Here is a 21,803-nt window from a genome sequence, read left to right as displayed (position 1 = left end):
GAATTATCTCTGATGTCCTGTGTCTCAGCCTTGAGCTCGTCTCTGTTTGCTGAGATACGTTTTTCAAGGGATGTTTGTAAACGGTCCACCTTACTGTTCAGTTGTTTCTCGTTTCTTGTTTCTCTGTCCTTGTTCAAATCCTTTCCAAAAAAAAATTAATATCATGGAAAATTAGTTTTTTTCCATAATTCCTTTCAAAAAGTGAAACTTTCATAGATCAGATTCATTACACACAAAGTGAAATATTTCTAGCCTTTATTTGTTTAATTTTTCATAATTTTGGCCTACAGCTCCAGAAAACCCCCAAAACAGTATTTCAAGAAATTAGAATAGTGTGAAGAAAACCAGCAGTTACTTCTCAGTTATGACTGACTCCAGCCTCAGTCCACTCCCTCTGAATCTCCGCCAAATTTTTGAATCGTCTTTGCTTGACAATCTGCTGAAGCCCACGGTCATCCATGGTATTTCCATGATATTCTAATTTTTTGGAAAGGAGATAAATACAAAAATAAGTGGCCCCTCAAATTCCTTGGTTCGGATGCCTAACCCGGAAGAGGGCATAACATTAGCTCTCTATAGCCTCTCTGTGGACAACAATGCAGCAGCCGCAACTGCTTCTGCACACACACTGACCTGCTGTGTGTGTGTGTGTGTGTGTGTGTGTGTGTGTGCTTGCAAGAGGAGGTCAAGCCAAAAGGTGACCCAATGTTCTGATTCTCTTAACTAGGTCGCCGTGGGAACAAGGTGTGTGTGTGTGTGTGTGTGTGTGTGTGTGTGTGTATGTATGTGTGTGTGTGTGTGTGCTGGACCAAAAACTGGGCTAAAACGCAGCGGGTTAATGTCACGACACTATTCACTCGACCATCAATCACGCACACCTCTGAATTGCAGAGTAAAATCTGACCTTTCTTTACAACGATGGATTTAGTTTTAGTTTTTCGCTCTCTCTGTGTGTGTGTGTGTGTGTGTGTGTGTGTGTGTGTGTGTGTGTGTGTGTGTGTGTGTGTGTGTGTAAAGAACAGTGAAACTGATCCAGATCCAGCAGATCTTTATTCATCATCCAAACCAGAAAAACATTGTATGGACATTTAGATCTTAATAATAATGTTTTCTTACTAATGTGACCGAGCATGCGACGTGCCACCTGCAAAATCACGTTTTACACCCCCCCCCCCCCTTTTTTGTAAAAAAGGATCAAGGTTTCCTCTCAAATTCAATTCCTAGGCAATTGTCATAACAACCCATTAACAATCAATCAACCCAGAATGAATCATACATTTGATTCGTATTTACATTTTGAATTAGCCCGAAAACAATCAGAAGAAAACAGTAAGTAAATAAAAAATCCACCCAGGTGCTGAAGTAAGCGGCGCAATTTTAACTAAAGAAGACAATTGCTCGAGTGACATCAATGATGACATCACAACTGCCCGACTGACATCACTTCCAGGTGACTTCTTAGGTGACTACATCACAACTACCTGATGACATCACAATCGAGCAATTGCATGACATACGGTAATTTCCAGTTGGGTGACATCACACGAGATGGATTCGCCCAGGTCAACTACTGACCTCCAGGTGCATACGGACAAAGTCACGCATAGAAGCGGCTGCACCGCTTAAAAATAAGACAAAACAAATACTGGCAACCAATCAGCTGTCAAAAAGGGAAGACTGGCACTGCTGGCTCATTAAGGCCCAGAGCTCGATAGGATCCAGAGCTTTTTAGGCTCTAGAGCCCATTAGGATCCAGAGCTCATTAGGATGTAGAGCTCGTTAGGATCCAGGGCTCGTTAGGATGTAGAGCTTTTTAGGATCTAGAACTCTTAGGATGCAGAGCTCGTTAGGATCTAGAGATCGTTAGGATCCAGAGTTCATTAGCATCCAGAGCTCATTAAGGCCGACTCAGAGGCCATATTGGACTCCTAACAAAGGAACAATATTGCTACTTTTACTAAATTAACTACTACTAAATTATTACCAACTATGGCTACTAAATGAGGTACTACAGCAGAATGAGGGCAGTAACATCTTAGAAGCTAAATATCAGTTTGTAAAAACTATTGTTCAGTCGGGGAGTGAACTGACCCCGCCCCCACCAGGAAGTGAACTGCTGACCCTGTCACTGGGGGAGTCGCTGGGGGAGTTGCACATGCGCACTGTCGCTGCCCTATCTATCGGAGTGTCATTTTACTACATGTTAGCTGCTAGCTAGTTAGCTTTGGTGAACATTGGAAACAAAGTAGTATCCAGTCATGGAATTATCTCTATCACTACTTTATCCACTTTATTATTACTTTCTAGTCGCCACGCATTGCTGCTGGGAGCTGTAGATGTGAGTCACTGTTTACGGCACAGACCTCCATTTAGCTATTAGCCATTAGCGCACAACCACAGGATCAATGTGTATCTTCAATTGGGAAGACAAATGTAATTGTTTCAAAGTTGAATAGCATTTGATAGGCTTTCAGCCAATATGGCCCTGTCGGGTCATACTCATCATGTGGTAACTGAGAATTCTTTAAATCCCCTCTTTTTGTTAATGCATTTTCGCTTGGAATGGTAAGCGACTTCGAGGTATTTAATACACTCACAATTAAACACTAAGAAGACTACCTTGATCCGTATCTCCATAAATATATATACTGTATATATATATACACCATATATAAATACCACCACTACGCCTTAGTGCTGCTTTAATTGCCTCGCCGCTTGCCCACATCTTTAATTTGACATTTATTTCTGGTCTATGTGGGAAAACTGCTCAGGTTGTACCACTGTTCAAAGGAGGTGACGCGAGTGATTTAAACAACTACCGTTCTTCAAGTTGTGCTGTTTGGCATCATCAGCACTGTGCTGCTCTTTGTCAACCTCTCAAAAGCACACTAAAACAAAAGCATACATCGATACTGTGGACCATGGTATTTTACTTAGTAAGCTGTCCTCCATTGGACTAGAATCGATGATCTCTCAGTCACCTGGTTTTCTAACTATCTGGGAGAAAGCATGCCATTGTGGCTGACAGTGTTAGATCCAGCTCTCTTGTGATTGATAATTGGTGGTCCATCTCAGGCCCAGTTGTATTTACTCTCTATATACTGTACAGTAAATCTTACTTCCCTCATTATAATGTCCATTACTATGCGCATGATACAATTTAGTATAGTTTTGGCCCCACTCCTGCACTGGCCGCTGCAAGTCTGCAGACTGCCTTTGATGCATTTCAGCGGTCTCTTTTTTATCACAAACTTCAAATTCAAATTCCGACAAGACCAAGTGGATGCTGTTTTCAGTCTTGGTATTCATACACTCCAAGGTGAGCAAATTCAAATTGTTAACGCTTATAAATACCTTGGCATTTGGCTGGACACTAAGCTTCCTTTTCAGGCCCATGTAGAATACCTTACCAACCCAGCAAACATTGTCAAGACCGTGACGTCACCTTACTATCTGATTTCTGTCGGTCGTCTACCAGAAAGTAATGGCAGCCGCCGGCCAAAAGGTGATGTCTGCACGTTCCCCCAAAGTACCTCTAGACTCTCTTGCAAAACAAGAAATATTGATCAAATATTGCTTTGAAAACACCACATGTTGGTAGGTGTCTTTTGTGTTTTTGTTGAATAAAACATTTGATTGACAATTTATTTGCTTGTATGATCAGATAGTCACAGTGTGACGTACACTCCACGTCCAATGACTACTATTAACACCAATTTCTTTTATATATGAAAAGACGTTTGTCATAGTATAGTATAGTTTTAACCTGTGGTGTGTGTAAGTGCCTCTTTATCGTATTTATTACAAGCTTTCTGTGGTATTGTCCCTTTACTCTTGCTGTAACTGAACACAGTGTGTTCTGGGTAATATGGGCCATATGGATGTTGTGCTGTCTGCTAAAGTAAATGGTCAACTCACCAACTTGGTGTCCAAGTAACATATGTTACTGTATACAGGTGAGGTGAAAAGACCTCAGGATAAACACTTGATCTCCTGAAGCACAAAGTACACACGAGATGGACGGTAAATGAAGCCGTACAGAGTAGACGCATGCACAGTCAAAATAATAGTCTGTTACATTATCGTACATGATATAATATCTCATCGTTGGTTGGAATCATTGGGTATGCAGTGTTGGGCAGTAACGCGTTACTGTAATTAGTTACTTTTTCAGTAACAAAGTAATATAAGGTGTTACAATTTCCAAAACAGTAATTAGATTCCAGTTACTAATCCAAGTAACGCTGTGTTACTGCGTTAGATCATTGCCCGCCAGAATGCAGTGTTTTCTATGTGAAAAGAGAGGAAAAGAAAGAGTAATCCTCACAGACTCAGGTAGACCTGTCGCGGGCGCCCACCCGCTGTGCCGACAGCCCGCAATGCCAACGTTAGGTTTAGGCGTGGGGGGTGGGAGAGGTTAGGTTTAGTGTTATGCTACGTTCACACAAGCCCTTTTCCCACATGCGCTTTGTACCGCAAAATGACCGGAACGTGGTCTAATGCCTGCATGTGAGAAAGGCGCCGTGCCGGTATAAGCGCGACCCCGTCGTCCCCGACATTTCACCAGTTTCGAGCAAGTCAGAAGAGCGGTATGCTCTTAAGGGGACGCAAGTGGAAACGGATCCAGTCATTTTCCGCGACAGCGGTCCTTCAATCATGGGCGAGATGTAGCCTACACACGTTGCTTAATGTTCCAGCGGGCATAATCTAATCATTCGCGCACATTAAAGCAAACTGGCGAAATGATCTTGTGATAGCCTAATAAGAGCAGTATGTCAGCTTGCTGATTTCCGAAGGCAACCCCGGACACATCAAACGAAGCCAGTCTGTAAAAAGTGCTTCAACGCGACGCAGGTGAACGGATAAACATCGAACCAGCAACTATTTCTCTCAGACACGGATCCCAACTTCTTCAAAGTGCATCATCTAATCATTCGCGCACATCAAAGCAAACTACTTCCACATTTCGCTTGTGCATTTGCTTTCTCTACATACATAGGCTACAAGCGTTGGGCAGCTTGCCTTGCAAGCCTCTGCCATTCTCGCTGTGTCTGTCCTGTGTCAGGCTGCTGTATGGAGGACTGAGTGAAGTTTTGCCGACGCCCCAAATAAGCTCCCCCCTCCCCCGCCCCCAACATACCGGCTATTTGACGACTAGATTCCCATATGCGCGCGCTAAGGTGTGAAGGGAAATTCAGGGAAATGTCCGATATTGACTTACAGGTAATTTTCCGGTACGCATGTGGGAAAAGGGCTACAGACACAGGGAACCTACGCCTTGCCTTGCCTCAACCCACGCCTACGCCTGCAGACCTTGAGCTGGGCGTGAACCGATCACACCGCACGCCTTTGCACGCTGAACCTGGAGCCGAGTCACAAGAGGCGCTTGTGACTCCTCTCTCCCGACTGTATTTTTTCACGTGTGGTCCCGAATTATCATGGGTAGCCTAGGTAAAATAAATCTGATATATTTAATGTTCTATTGATGCTGGATATGTATAACCAGGTCTGACTATAGTCAGACTTTTTAGAGAGGTGATCTTGCAAGAATATGTGCTGGCACAACAACATTGTCCATCTTGCTTCTTTGGTCGCTATTCTCCCTCCTGAAGATTTGTTTGCCGACGGGGAGAAAGCCCCACGTGATAGCCACCCGTCAATCTCTCTCTCTCTCTGCTCAACACTGTTGTAGTAACTCCATTTTATTTTGAAATTCAGTTGACTTTGCCATTTCCCACGGATATTGTCGCGTTTTTCTTTCATGGCTTGACAGAAGAAGCCTGCCTGCACGTGCCTAGTCTGCTTGAAAATAGAACTTCTATTTTCAAGCCGACTAGGCGCGTGCAGGCAGGCTTCTGACACAAGTGTAAGGTATTTGGGGTAAAAAAATAAGTAGTAACTGGTAACGTAACTAGTAACTTTTTGAAAAGTAATAAGTAAAGTAACTTTTATTACTTTTTTAAGGAGTAATCAGTAACTCATTACTTTTCCAGAGTAATTTGCCCAACACTGTTGGGCCCAATTCCAATTCGCCCCCTTACTGACTCACCCCCTTAGAGGCGCGTTCACGTGAAGGGAGTGAGGGTTTAGGGATGTCCCACGGTGAAATCGCAAAGTGAACGAGGGCTCGGAGTGAGCCTTTTCTGCCTCCTTACCGTAAGGGAGCAGCTGTGGCCACTTACGGAAAGGGAATTGCCCACAATGCATAGCGTTGTGACGTATAAAACGGGGTTACCAGGGAAGGCCGCAAATATCTGTTAAAAAAAGAAAACACATGCGCGAAACGAACGAGGAGACCATTAAAGGACTGGTACACGGGTGTTTAGCCGTGTTTACGGGGTGCGCTGGAATGCCTAAATTGACAATGAAATATTACATTAATAGGCATTTCAGATTAGACAAAAAATATTATATCAGAGGAATGCAAGTAGTTATATTACACAATCCTAGTATAATCATCGACCATTTCTATTACAATTGCAATCCACAACTTTTTTGATGAATGAGAAATAGTTTTACCAAATCTGTATTGCACAGTATTGACATTGTATAATGTTGGGTGACATGTCATTATTAAGCTTATTTTAATTATAATTACAGAGTTATCAATTACAGATTTTGCAGTAGGCTACATTTATTATTTTTAAATTACCTGTTGTCCACTCGAGCCAGAGCCTGGATGAGAACAGACTCATCCGGAAGTCTATCCCTCAAACACCTTAGGTGTCTTGACAATAAACAATATATAGCGAACCCCAAACCTGCCAGAGTCAACATCATCTTGTCAAGTGCAAAGGGCTCTGCTGTCCCAATCCTCCTATTTATCCAATGTGGATCCCTTCCACACTTGATGACTCAACCACTTTCAGATGGTGGCCATTAGAGGGAGTGAGGGTGCAGGGCTTGAGTCTTTAGGGGGCAGATTTTTTTCCCTGGTTTCCTCCTTCCGCTTCTACTCACATAGGCCTGCATATTTCCCACCCACAATTACTGAGTACACCCTAGCAACCATCTACAAACACCCTAGCGACCAGCCGGAAACACCCTAGCAACCAGTTAGTACACCCTTGCAACTGCCGAGAGACGTCCATACACATTGCCGATTAGGGCTGGATTTATACTGGATCCAAGGGCAGGGGCATTGCAAGGGGGTGGGGCATCGTGAGGGCAGCAAGCACATTTAAATTTTGTTTGGGAAATTTAGGCATTTCTAGTTTTTATAAGAGTTCGTTTTTATTGAAACAGGGAACCCTTGAAAATGAAAACTTGCTCTCAAGGGTCTCACCCTGTATAAATAAATGTCAAAATAAAAAATAAAATTACTTTTGATGTGGACTCATTTAATAGCCAGCTAGAGCTTTTTTGTTGCCATGGCCATTTTATATTAATAGCTAATGTTAGCCAGATGTTAGCTAGGAGGCTAGTTAACCGATGTAGCAAACAACTCAAAGTGGGGATAAAGTGATAATGGGGATAAAGTAAAAAGTGGATAAAGTGATAATAGATATAATGACCTTTATACTACTTTGTTTCCAATCATATATGTTCACCAAAGCCAGCAGTGATAAATATAATATAACTGGATACTAGCTGCTTATTTTCCAATATGTTCACCAAAGCTATAGCTAGTTAGCAGCTAACATGTCGTAAAATGAGACAGTGTACACGTGCAACTCAGATTTCCCCGACTCAAATCAAGTGGTGACAGACCCCGCCCCCACCAGAAAGTGAATTGACTCTACCCCCTCTCTCATGTTCTTGAACCTGTCGAGGTTCTGCAGATGATCCAGTCTGTCAAACTGGTTTCCTTTTTAAAACCAGTTCAGTCTCCCATTGACCGTCAACGGAGGATGATGACATCAGAGACAGGAGTCATCCATTTTTCTCTCCTCCATCATCCATCCATCCCGAGAGGAAGCTCTGTGTCTCAGAAGAGGATGGGAGGTTTGGTGTATGTGTATGGTCTGTTCTCTGGAGAGACAGGGAGGGAGAGAGGGGAGAGAGAGAGTTAATGCTTTGGTGTGTGTGGTCTGTTCTCTGGAGAGACAGGGAGGGAGAGAGGGGAGAGAGAGAGTTAATGCTTTGGTGTATGGTCTGTTCTCTGGAGAGACGGAGGAGGGAGAGGGGAGAGAGAGAGTTAATGCTTTGGTGTATGTATGGTCTGTTCTCTGGAGAGACGGAGGAGGGAGAGAGGGGAGAGAGAGAGTTAATGCTTTGGTGTGTGTGGTCTGTTCTCTGGAGAGACAGGGAGGGAGCGAGGGGAGAGAGAGAGTTAATGCTTTGGTGTGTGTGGTCTGTTCTCTGGAGAGACAGGGAGGGAGAGAGGGGAGAGAGAGAGTTAATGCTTTGGTGTGTGTGGTCTGTTCTCTGGAGAGACGGAGAGGGGAGAGAGAGAGTTAATGCTTTGGTGTGTGTGGTCTGTTCTCTGGAGAGACAGGGAGGGAGAGAGGGGAGAGAGAGAGTTAATGCTTTGGTGTATGGTCTGTTCTCTGGAGAGACAGGGAGGGAGAGAGGGGAGAGAGAGTTAATGCTTTGGTGTGTGTGGTCTGTTCTCTGGAGAGACAGGGAGGGAGCGAGGGGAGAGAGAGAGTTAATGCTTTGGTGTGTGTATGGTCTGTTCTCTGGAGAGAGGGGAGAGAGAGAGTTAATGCTTTGGTGTTTGTGGTCTGTTCTCTGGAGAGACAGGGAGGGAGAGAGGGGAGAGAGAGAGTTAATGCTTTGGTGTGTATGGTCTGTTCTCTGGAGAGACAGGGAGGGAGAGAGGGGCGAGAGAGAGTTAATGCTTTGGTGTGTGTGGTCTGTTCTCTGGAGAGATGGAGGAGGGAGAGGGGAGAGAGAGAGTTAATGCTTTGGTGTGTATGGTCTGTTCTCTGGAGAGACAGGGAGGGAGAGAGGGGCGAGAGAGAGTTTATGCTTTGGTGTGTGTGGTCTGTTCTCTGGAGAGATGGAGGAGGGAGAGGGGAGAGAGAGAGTTAATGCTTTGGTGTGTGTGGTCTGTTCTCTGGAGAGATGGAGGAGGGAGAGGGGAGAGAGAGAGTTAATGCTTTGGTGTGTGTGGTCTGTTCTCTGGAGAATTTGGAAAAATCAAAAAGTGGCGACAAGGTAGCTCAGCAGGCCAATGTAAATAGAAAAAGGGAGCTTCTTGATGCTTATAGAGGAATTTAATAAAGGAGTAATGTACAGGTATACTTCATCAGTTAATACAAGGTACACATGTACGTATGTATGTAAAAGTAGATCTTTGATCGTCTCTATCACTCAATATCTCCCCTTTTTCCTTCTAATTACCACTGGGTTGCTGAAACCAGTCCTTTGATGTAATGACTCTGGCTCTTAGCTGGAGAGATAGTCTCAAACTTTTGCCAAACATTTGCGAAAGCTTTTATTTTTTTTTATTTTTTTTAACCAGGCAAATCAATTAAGAACAAATTATTATTTACAATGACGGCCTGGCAAGAGACAAATCCTCTTGAAGGGAGGGGCGGCTGAAAAAAGAAATCAGGTTAAATGTTTAAAAGGGCAACAGTACATAAACCTAAACACGTCAACATAAACGGATAAAAGTAGTTGTACATACAGCATTTCCGACATACTGGAGCTAAATGACAGCAGCAACCCAACTAGCAGCACAGCAATAGTAAAACGTTAAAAAGGACAATATTATATTGTTGGTAAGTCACCATGGTATATAGACGGTTTTAACTTGACAACAAAAACATTCTAAATTGAACCCCACCTTACTTCCTGTTGCAGTGTTTGTTATGGACAGAAAAGAAAAAACTCATATTAAAGTGGAGGACTGACTGACCATTCCGTGAAAATGGTCAGTCCTCAGCGGGATAATCAATCAGTAGGTGTGCGTTTAACGTTTTTAATGTGCTTTGCGTCCACGGCATGCCTTAAAGCCGTTTAACGCACACCGACTCATTCATTACCCCTTATTTTTTTGATATTCTAAATCTGTCTTACACACACACAGACAGTGTTACTCAACTCGACTGGTCTCAGTAACAAGCTCCTTAGATATAACAAATAGACTTCAGATAGACACCTAAATGCACAAAGCCATTTAATCTTGACTATCTTAAGGAGGACTAGTACAATGAATTCTGGGTAAAGTAAGACTCTTTTCAAAGAAGAAAATATGGCCAACCGAGCATCCAGCCACTCAGCTCTGTTTACTCTAGCAGAAAATGTTCAAATGAAGTTAGTGGGGCTTACATAGTCATGGGCAGAACCCACAGCTGAGGGGATGTGTCTTATAGATAACCCACCTTTTCGAAGAATATAACATTACAAACTAAGAAATGGAGTGAAAGAGTTGCAATTAGTGCCTCTTGAGCAGATTTATTTTAAGGTTTCATTTATTTTCATGATTTATTCTTACATTTGGCCAGTTTCCCCTTTCTCTCAAGTACTCCCTGTAGTACCTCCACATAGAGTAGGCTAATTCACTGTCCGCTGTGGCTAAACTAATCCCATACCAATACATTGGAAATGTAGCCGTGGAGAGATCAGCTCGACATGAAAGAGAACGAAAAGTTGTGAAGCGAGAGCTTACCGTTGTCAGGACGAGGAATCATTCTTAGGAATTCACAAAACGGGTTTTTTTCAACTGATACGATAACCGATAAATATCTGCTTCTCCTGGCCGATAACCGATACGATATATATATATATATATATATATGTATATATATATATACACAGTATATATATATATCTATACTATAGACCCCTTATACAGCTGTCAACATTGGAGCTGCGCGCGCATCGTGTAGGCAAAAAGCCGTGAGCCCAGCATTGACAGACACAGAGAGCTGTGTAAAAGCCCCGCTGTCAGGACTGCTCTGTGCCCATCTGCGACACACAGTTAGATTTTAGTTTTAAAATGCAGTTCTCGGCTTACTACCACAGCTTATCGCCTAGTGATAAGCAATGTTATGCATCGAAATTAACGTTGGTTAACACATTGAGTGCCAGCGACGCCAAATGGCGTCAGGAGAAATTTACCGTAGGCTGCCAGCGACGCCAAATGGCGTCAATAACTCCAAATTCATATTTTGACGGGGGGATGTCGATCTAAGCCTCTTACATCGCCTCTTACAATATGGGAGCTATTGAATGTGTCTAACCTATTTTACAGAACCCTTAGGTGGCGACAGTGCCCTCCCGATTAGACAAAGGCCAGGAGAAAAGAGAGAAGAAGTCATGAGGAAACGGAATACGGAAATCGCATCGATATGCTTGAAGCATAACGTTAGCTGTGCCTGTGAACAGCAGTCATCTGCTGCCACAATTGAGCCCCATCCGTGTCCGCTGCGATAGTCCATCCATATGATTTAGTTGCCGACACGGCGACACCAGCGTCTTTCTGAAAAGTTACATTATTCTCAGCTGGGAGCCGAGGACACGCTGTAAAAAAGCGGGGGGATGCAGGCAGCGGACTTTTCAGTGCAGATCAAACTCAGAGCAAACCGCAGCAGAGACACTCGACTCCTCCCACCACGGAGGAGGAGGAGGAGGGGGGTGGGGCACGCAGGGCACTACAGCATACAACCATTGACAGTACACACACACCCAGGCAGCAGCAGGCTCGATGTTGGCCTATGTTTACATAAAGTTGTCTTGATTTCCAACTATTTTGAAGGTCCATGTGAAGAAGATAAAACAGTGCAGGACATGTTGTGTTTTGAATATTGTTATTATGTTACACATCAAATGAAAGCTTTCAATGTGTAGTTTCATAAAAATAAAAATAAAGGTGATATCTTGTTTCCCTATGTAAATAGAGACTTCAATATCCAGCATGACCCCATGAAAGTGAACATTTTGATGTTAGACCAAGCTGTTTACTAATATTTGTAGAAAATAAACAAAACATTCTTTTGACATACTTTTTCCCGCAGGTAAACTAGACATTCTAACCTTTCATTTCAGCTATAGCATTTTGTTCAACTCAAAGCAGAATTCATTCTGTCGCCTTTCTAACATAAAGATGTGATTATCTCAGAAACTAATTTCAGCATGCTCTTTTCGGTCGAAAACACTCTTTTTCAGAGGGGTGTATTTCCAAAATGGAACGGTTTATAAATACAGTTTTTTTTTTAAATGAAACAGAAGGGTTCAAAGTTTCATTGAGGCTATTGGTTGTCCATATAAGAGGAACACAAAAAATGATATGGCTATATTAAAATGCATTGCGGCCTATGTGGCACAGTACAGCAACCTTTTGCCCAAGGGCCGTGGCACTCAGTGTTAATGGGATATGTCTTACAGACCCATACACACTGGCGCTGTCAATTGCCCAAGCCTAGAGTGGCCAGCAATACATATCGTGCATTCCTTTATAACTGGGGATAGCGTAGATAATTATTCTGTAACTTGCAAAGATATATTGTTATGTTGATAATGCACACAACTCAATAATGACATTATGTAACGTTACTTGGTCGTTAATTAACCGAGCAATGTGGCTGAGCAGCCTACAGCTACAGGCAGCTACCTGATTATGAAATGAGCACTACAAAGTCGGGCATTTTTAATGATGTCCTCGTTCCAATCAGTTCAACTCAATAATGACATTATCTAACGTTACTTGGTTGTTAACTAACCGAGCGATGTGGCTGTTAGCAGCCTACAGCTACAGCTTACCTGATATGAAATGAGCGAGCACTGCAAAGTCGGGCATTTTTAATGATTTCCTCTTTCGGCTTGCAACCAAAGACACCTACGGTTAGCATTAAAAGCAGTATGAGTTGACGGGATTCGGTGAAACTTTAGTCCTTGCTTTGTTGATAGTGTAACAGACTGTTCAGTGTTGTGTTCTATTGCGTGTGTGCGAGGCTGTGTATGTTCCGTAGTTCCGTAGTAGTTCCGAGTTGCCGTAGAACAGGATATGTGGGGAGAAGCTTGTTATAACGTTACAGCCTGGCTCTATCGTTTATTATTTTATTAACCAAGTGTGGATAGGCGGACCCGAATACTCTGCTACAATAGCTTTCCGATTCTGGCATCCCACTGCACAACACGAAGACACTAGCTCGTCTAGTTTTCCAGCCGCAGATCAGCTACTTGCCAGGGCTGCGCAGAGTCTGTCTTTCTGCCTCTGTCATGCGCATCGACGCTGCGTGATGTCAGTGTGACGTAGTCGTATAAGGGGTCTATACTATAAAGAAGACAGCGTCTGTCTCTCTGTCTCTCTCTCTCTAGGCTCTTTCACACCGGCCTTGAAAGCCGAAAAATGCACGGAAAATAGGATTCGCGCCTCCGATGTGAAAGTCGTGAACGCGCGTTGGTGGATAATTGTTTTACACTTTTTGTCCCGCCAAGGTAGGTAGTAACAGCGCCGGGTTACCTGGCAACCTGCCTCCATTTGAAAGCGTCGTCGCAGCGAGCCGGAAAAGGTGCGAATGGTAATTCATAAAAAAATTACAGGGGAAATCACCTCATGTAGCAAGAAAGTGCACGAGTGAAAGTAAAAATGTGGGAATGTGGCCGTGCTGCTTGGCTCTGTGTGAAAGCAATTTCTGTGGCGAGGCTGCGGGCTTTGCGGGACCCCTAAACTGCTTTTTTGCCACGATCTGTGTGTGAAAGAGCCTTCTGTCTCTCTCTCTGTCCTTCGCGTATCTCAAGAACCGTTGGTCGGATCGACTTGAAACTCGGGGGGTGCGCTGATGGCGACCCGACGGAGTGCAGTGCCCTGTTTCCGTGCAATTCGGACACGAATCGCGAATGGACACGTTCGATATTTGAATATTTGTCTTCAGTTCTGCTCCTTCAAGCCCTAAGCCCCAGCCCCAGCTTGACACTAATGAGAGTAAACACAGGGTCGTCACTTTAACAACCCTGTGTTTACATTGCTGTGAGAATGAGGGGGGCCAGCATCCCATCCTCAGGTTCCAATTAAAAAATGTCTTGCAATGCAGTGGAGAGAGGGCAGCATGAAGGAGCAAAGAATAGTAGGAGAATATGTATTTGTAAGCTGAATAAGCAGCATTAATATATTAATATATATATGTGTCATCAAGTCTGTCACGAATAAAATCAAGGGGAAATAATCAGTAGAGCTCAGTGAGATTTCTAAGAGATTTTTACGTGGCTATAATGGTAGGCTATAATGAGTCACGCATTCAGAAATAATATCCTCTAGGGCCACGCCACTTTCGGGAACCCCCATCCTGTGTAAGTAGGGTTCCCAGAGTAAAACCTGGCCATTTCCACCACTGCTTATGGATGAGCATCATCTGCTGCCATCGAGAACCGTTGGTCGGATCGACTTCAAACTTTAGGAGTGTGCCATATTGTGCAGTGCAGTGCCCTATGGGCATAGCGCCACCTACTGGCAACAAAAAATGTAGTTTATCTTAACACGTTCACTGCCGTGGACGAGTTAACTCGTCAAAAAAAATCCAACGGTTGACTGCCGTGGACGAGTTAACTCGTCAAAAAAAACGAGTGGGACGTGGATCAAACCCTTTTACATCTCCTATAAAAATATGGGAGCCACCGAACGTGTACAACCCATTCCACCGACCCACTAAGTGGCGACAGTGCTCTCCAGAGTAAAGAAAGCCGAGCCAAAACTGCAGGGAAAAGCGCGAGGAAACCATTCTCATACTGTAGAATGGTTTGGCGAAAACGCTTTCGCGCTGGCGCACAACGGTGGCGCACAACGGTGGGGGGTTCCAAAAATAGACTGGGTGCAACACACTTTGAAACACGCAGCATAAAGCGAATCGCACAAAGCTTCATCCCAGCTCTCAACCGAAACTCCAAGAAACGAACGAGCCCCATCCAGGCCTGCCCGGCGAGGGGCCGCCAGGCAGCAGACAGGCAGCATAAACTCGCTTGTGACACACCCGCTGCAGAGCCACGGAGAAACACACGCGGAGGGGAGGAGTTTGCAGGAGAGGGGGGGGGGGGGGGTGCTGTTATATTGGACTAAACTATTACGGTAGTTTAGTCTCTCTCTCTCTCTCTTTCTTTCTCTCTCTCTCTCTCTCTTAGCTTATGCTTACTGTGGAATAAGTGTACGCACGCACGCACACACACACACACACAAACACAATACAGTATACACACTTGCCCAAGGGCACCCATAATCACAGGCACGTGAGGTGGTTCTAAAAATCCATTTATCTCAAAACTCTCTGAAAATCTCTGAAACCATGCTGTATTCAACTGCTAATGCCTACATAACTACTAACTCTACAAACTAACTCTTTTAGACAGAGAAAGCACACATTCTATTAGTTATTTTGAGATATTTTGTGTTCACAAAGTCCTAGCAGAAAATAATCCTCGGCTCTTGAAAGATGAGCCAGAATCCTCAAAAAAACCCTTGGCAGAAGCTACCTACAGTAAAAAAAAAAACTGTTGGCAGTGAATGTGTTAAGAACCGTTTGTCCGATGGACTTCAAATTTGGGGAGTGCGCTGATGGGAACTCGACACAGTGCAGTGCCGAATTTCGTGCAATTCAGCACAGCGCCACCTACTGGCCACACAAAAAGTGGTTTATCTTGAGAACTGTTCGTCCGATCGACCTCAAACTCGAGGAGTGCACTTAACTCAAGGGAGTGCAGGCAGCTGAATTCCATGCAATTTGGCATGGCGCCACCTACTGGCAACACAAAAGCGGTTTATCTTGATAGCCATTAATCTGATCGACTTCAAACTTGGGGAGTAACTCGGCAATTCAGCACAGCTCCACCTACTGGCCACACAAAAGTGGTTTATCTTGAGAACCGTTCGTCCGATCGACCTCAAACTCGAGGAGTGCACTTAGGGGACTCAAGGTAGTGCAGGGAACTGAATTCCGTGCAATTTGGCATAGCACCACCTACTGGCAACGCAAAAAGTGCTTTATCTCCATAGCCATTCATCTGATCGACTTAAAACGTAAAACTCTGGGAGTAAATGGTAAATGGCCTGCATTTATATAGCGCTTTTATCCAAAGCGCTTTACAATCAGTAGGTAGTCTACATTCACCCATTCATACACCAATGGCGGCAAGCTGCCACACCATCGGGAGCAAGGAGAGTTAAGTGTCTTGCCCAAGGACACAACGACAGCAGCTGGGAGGGAGCGGGGATCGAACCGCCAACCCTTGCGTCATTGGCCGACCCGCTCTACCTCCTGAGCTAAAGCCGCCCCAGGGGGAGTGCGCTTAGGGGGACTCAACAGAGTGCAAGGAGCTGAATTCCATGCAATTTGGCATAGCGCCACCTACTGGCAACAGAAAAGCGGTTTATCTCGATAGCCATTCATCTGATCGACTTCAAACTTGGGGAGTGTGCTGCTGGGAACCTGACATAGAGCAGTGCCGAGTGCTGTGCAATTCGGCACAGCGCCACCTACTGGCAACACAAAAAGTGGTTTATCTTGAGAACCGTTCATCCGATTGACTTCAAACTTGGGGAGTGTGCTCCTGGGAACTCGAAGTAGTGTGGCGCTGAATATCTTGCAATTTCCCATGCCACTTACTGGCAACACAAAAAGCAGTTTATCTCGAGAAACATTTGTCCGATTGACTTCAAACTTGGGGAGTGCGCTGCTCGGACCCCAATGGAGTGCGCTGCCGCATTTCATGCAATTTGGACTTATTCCAGGACTGTCTGTATGTCTGTCTTTCGTGTAGCTCGAGAACCATTTGTCAGATCGACTTCAAACTTGGGGAGTGCGCTTAGGGGGACCTGACAGAGTGCAGTGTGTGTGCAGGGGGGAGCGCCCATGGGGTGGTGCATGGGGGAACGGGCACTGCACTAGTATATAATTGCAGTAGTGTTGTGATCATCTTAACACGTTCACTGCCAATGACGTGTTGATACGTCAAAAAAAATCCAACGGTTGACTGCCAATGACGTGTTGATACGTCAAAAAATATATATATATATTAATATATATATAAATATTGGAGCCACCGAACGTGTACAACCCATTCCACCGACCCACTAAGTGGCGACAGTGCTCTCCAGACTAGAAAAAGCCGAGCCAAAACTGCAGGGGAACGCGCGAGGAAACCATTATCATACTGTAAAATGGATTGGCGAAAACGCTTTCGCTTTCGCGCATTATCGCGCTGGGAGCTGGCGGTGGGGGATTGCAAATTTGCATAATAGATTATGCGTGCAACACACTTTGAAACACTGGCAGAAAGCCCACAATCGCACGCAGCTTCATTGCAGCTGAGCTCACAACCGAAACGACTCATGCAGACTCGCCCAAAGAGCAGCAGCCAGGCAGCACAGACAGGCAGAGCCTCGCTTGTGACAAACGCTGCAAAGCCACCAGAGACACACCCACGGAGGGAGGAGTTTGAAGGAGAGGGGGGTTTCCTGCTGCTATGGAGGAAATTACTGTTCAAAACTATTGTTTAGATGTCTGACGTCTTACGCCAAAAATAAATGGTTAAAGTGACTGTTCTATCGAATTTCACAAAAAGCCATTTATCTCAGAATAAATTTTCAGACGCTGAAACCATGCTGTATTCTACTGCTAATGCCTACATAACTACTAACTCTACAAACTAACTCTTTTAGACAGAGAAAGCACACATTCTATTAGTTCTTTTGAGATAATTTGTGTTCACAAAATCTTAGCAGAAAAGAATCCTCTGCTCTTGAAAGATGAGCCAGAATCCTCAAAAAAAAACCTTGGCAGAACCTACCTACAGTATTGAAAAAACGGCTGGCAGTGAATGTGTTAAACAGTGAAAACAGCCACACTGGCGACATATTTTGCCCTAGGCAGCGCTGCAGACGTCACGAGCATGCAACATTATGATCCGCTTCCGAGGTAAAAACAAAGCCTCCATGGCCTCATATTATCGGCACTTATTTATCTGAAAAAAAATTCATTATCGGAATAATAAATAATGCAAAATGGCCATATCTGCCGATAATGTATCGGTCTGATAATTATTGTGTATCTATCTAATCTATCTATACTATAATTGGAGGATCGTCTGTCTGTCTCTTTCTCTCTGTCCTTTGCGTATCTCGGGAACGGTTGGTCGGATCGACTTAAAAATTCGGGAGTGCTCTCAGGGGGACCTGACGGGAGTGCAGTGCCCTGTTTTCGTGCAATACATTTGTGTTCAATCAAGCGTGTGCTCCTTCAAGCCCCAGCTGATCTGGGCAAAGTGAGAAAAGTAAACATTGCTGTGAGTACGGTTGTTGAAAGTGAATGGTGCTGTAAGTAGGGTTATTGAGAATTAATGGTCGAGAATGAGGGCGGGTACAGTAAACATTGGAGAGAGCTCAGCATGAAAGGAGCAGAGAATGGTAGGAGAACATGTATTTGTAAGCTGAATAAGCAGCATTAATATTCAAGTCTGTCATGAATAAAATCAAGGGGAAATAATCAGTAGAGCTCAGTGATCTTAGTTAACACGTTCACTGCCGTCGACGAGTTAACTCGTCAAAAAAAATCCAACGGTTGACTGCCGTCGACGAGTTAACTCGTCAAAAAAAAAAAAAATTGACGGTGGGACGTGGATCAAACCCTTTTACATCTCCTATAAAAATATGTGAGCTATTGAATGTGTATAACCTATTTTACCGACCCACTAAGTGGCGACAGTGCTCTCCAGACTAGAGAAAGCCAAGCAAAAACAGCAGCGTGAGGAAGCCATTCTCATGAAAATGGATTGGCGAAAACGCTTTCGCTTTCACGCTGGGAGCTGGCGGTGGGGCATTCCAAAAATAGATTCTGGGTGCAACACACTTTGAAACACCAGCAGAAAGCCCAGAATCGCACGCAGCTTCATCCCAGCTGAGCTCACAACCGAAAACCCAGAAACGAACGAGCCCCATCCAGACTCGCCCGACGAGCGGCCGCCAGCAGACAGGCAGAGATTCGCCTGTGACAAACGCTGCAAAGCCACCAGAGACACACCCACGGAGGGAGGAGTTTGAAGGAGAGGGGGGTGGGGGTGCTGTTATGGAGGAAATTACTGTTCAGAACTATATTGTTTAGATGTCTGATGTCTCACTGATGCCAAAAATAAATAGTTAAAGTTCACAAAAATGCATTTTTCTCAGCTTTCCTTCTCAGACGCTGAAACCATGCTGTATTCAACTGCAAATGCCTACATAACAGAACATGATAAAAACTAACTCTTTTAGACAGAGAAAGCACACATTCTATTAGTTCTTTTGAGATATTTTGTGTTCACAAAGTCCTAGCAGAAAATAATCCTCGGCTCTTGAAAGATGAGCCAGAATCCTCAAAAAAAACCTTGGCAGAAGCTACCTACAGTATTGAAAAAACTGATGGCAGTGAATAAGTGAGATTTCTAAGATATTTTTACGTGGCTATAGGTAATGGTAGGCTATAATCAGTCACGCATTCAGAAATAATATCCTCTAGGGCAGTGGTTCTCAAATGGGGGTCCGGGGACCCCCAGGGGTCCATGGCACTTTGCCAGGGGGTCCGCAAAAAGTTTTCAGGGGGGGGGATTAGAGATTAGATATAGTTTATCTCGAGAAACATTTGTCCGATTGACTTCAACCTTGTGGAGTGCGCTGCTCGGACCCCAATGCAATTTGGACTTATTCCAGGACTGTCTGTATAGTGGCTTTTAAACATGAAGTCTGGATCATCTCTGGCTAGCCAGAGCAGGATATTTTCCGGTTTTACCTTTTTAAACATGAGGGGTCTTTGTTTAGAAACAGCTGGAAATGGTCAGTATTCTCTCTGCCAGTGGGCGGGGGGAGGGGGTGCGGGAGCATGCACGTTATTCCCTACAAGGCAAATAGTTGTCGTGTCGTGTGAGTGTAACCAAACTCCATTCAAAAACATGCCGTTTTAACAGAGTCCATTCCGAGCATGAGGGGTGGCAATGTGCCATAAATGAGCGCTTCCGCCTTTGTTAGGCTACATAAAGCCGCCCAGTCAAAATAGTGGTCGGACCGTCGTCAATCACTGTGGGTGATTTATTTTACAAGTGGCATTCAAGTCATATCTGACTAGTTTTCAATGTATTTCTCCCCACAAAAGTTAGGCTTTTTCTGACATGGGAGCAAGCAAGCAGCACAGCAGTAAGCGTCCCTCCTGATGCACCGGACCTGCCTGCCTGCATAGCTGAAGCGCGTTGGGATCCCTCTACCAAACACAGCACTTGAGGAAACCGTGAGTTTGCTCGTTTAATTCGTTGATATAAGCGATTGCCCGAACGATTCATTAATTAATAAACTACGTGAACGTGAAGTGCCACCACCCGCCCACATAACAGCTAGCCTACATGATCAGGATCATGAGCTGCCAGAATTAAACAGCAGCTGCTTTTGCGCTAATCCGGATCCTACACCGGCGACCGAGATGAATATGATACGGACTCGCGGGAGTGCGCGTAGGCCGGCTAATTGTTGTTTAACATGCAGGCCAACCGGCTAGGAGCGGGTTATAATACGGATTCCACTGCATGTTAACTCATTCATGGCCAGTTTAGGACTGCCAATATTTAGCACAGGCCAAAGATTTTCATAATTGTTGGTCATCTTTCAAGACCCACAGTAAATTATCTATTAGCACCAAAGTGATTTGCAATACCTCAAAATGAAGATGTACGTCTCTGGGTTCACCAGGAAAAAAAAAGTGAGCTTTTAGCATGTTCTGTACTCTACTTATAGCCATTTATATACACCCTGTTTTCACCCAAAAGGTCTCCCTGAGAAAATAAACAGGAGAAAAGGCAATTTTTGTAAAAGGGCACAATCTCAGGCAGAACTCACTCTCAATTCTTTTATTTTGAACTGTATTGACATCAGACATGTAAATATTATTCGTTAGGACACAAATGACAAAAAAAAAAAAAAAATATATATATATATATATATATATATATATATATATATATATATATATATATATATATATATATATACACATATGAAGTGCTTTTTTTTTTACATTCAACAATACAGTTTACTCGGTGTGAGTGAGTGTGCAGACAGACACACAGACAGACAGACAGACACACCGACAGACAGACAGACAGACAGACAGACAGACACACACACACACACACACACACACGATCCCCCTTTTAGATTTCTAACCCCACATAGGATAAGCAATAACCACGCCCTGTGGCGCTGGGATTGGCCAGGAGCAACACTGGAGGGCACGCAGCCCAGCGATTTCATGAACCAACTGAATAGCTCTTGAGAACGGACAGCGGGCTGCTGTGACTGCCGCTTCTGCCTTGTTAGCTGTTTGTGTGTTTATTTTGTTTTGTTCTGGTCCACCCGTCCTCGTCCATGTCTCCCTGTCATATCCTCCCTGCTATTTGATCGTTCCCGTTTTCCCCTCGGCTATTCAACACGTCCTCACCGCCCTCGCAAACTGATCGATCATTTCCTCATTCCTCCGATGATCAAAGACATCTCTTGATTACTTTCTCCCGTTTTCTCCCGGCTGGCACAGAGGAAGGCAACTCCAGCTCGTGCAGCGCGCCGAGGGGCGTTTCAATGGCGTTTCTCCTGTCGGCACAAGGAAGCGTTACCCGTTTTCTGCTTTTCCTCTTGCTCAATTTCAAAACAACAGCTGCGGTATGTGTTTGTTCAGGTGTTGTCTTAGATGCTAGGGACCTGATACTATGTCAGAGGCTGGGGAAGTGTTTGAACTACGTGCTGCAGTAATAAAAACAAAAACACGTCAAACACGTCATTGGCCCTCTGGGCTATTCCTGATAACACGTCAAAGACGTCTTTGGCCCTGAATGAGTTAAGAAGTGGCTTATGTCTGTCCTTCGTGTATCTCAAGAACCGTTTGTCGGATCGACTTCAAACTTGC

This window comes from Poromitra crassiceps (genome assembly GCF_964638095.1).
Source record: "Poromitra crassiceps genome assembly, chromosome: 1".
NCBI lineage: Eukaryota > Metazoa > Chordata > Actinopteri > Beryciformes > Melamphaidae > Poromitra > Poromitra crassiceps.
Note: the sequence above shows the minus strand (reverse complement) of the source record.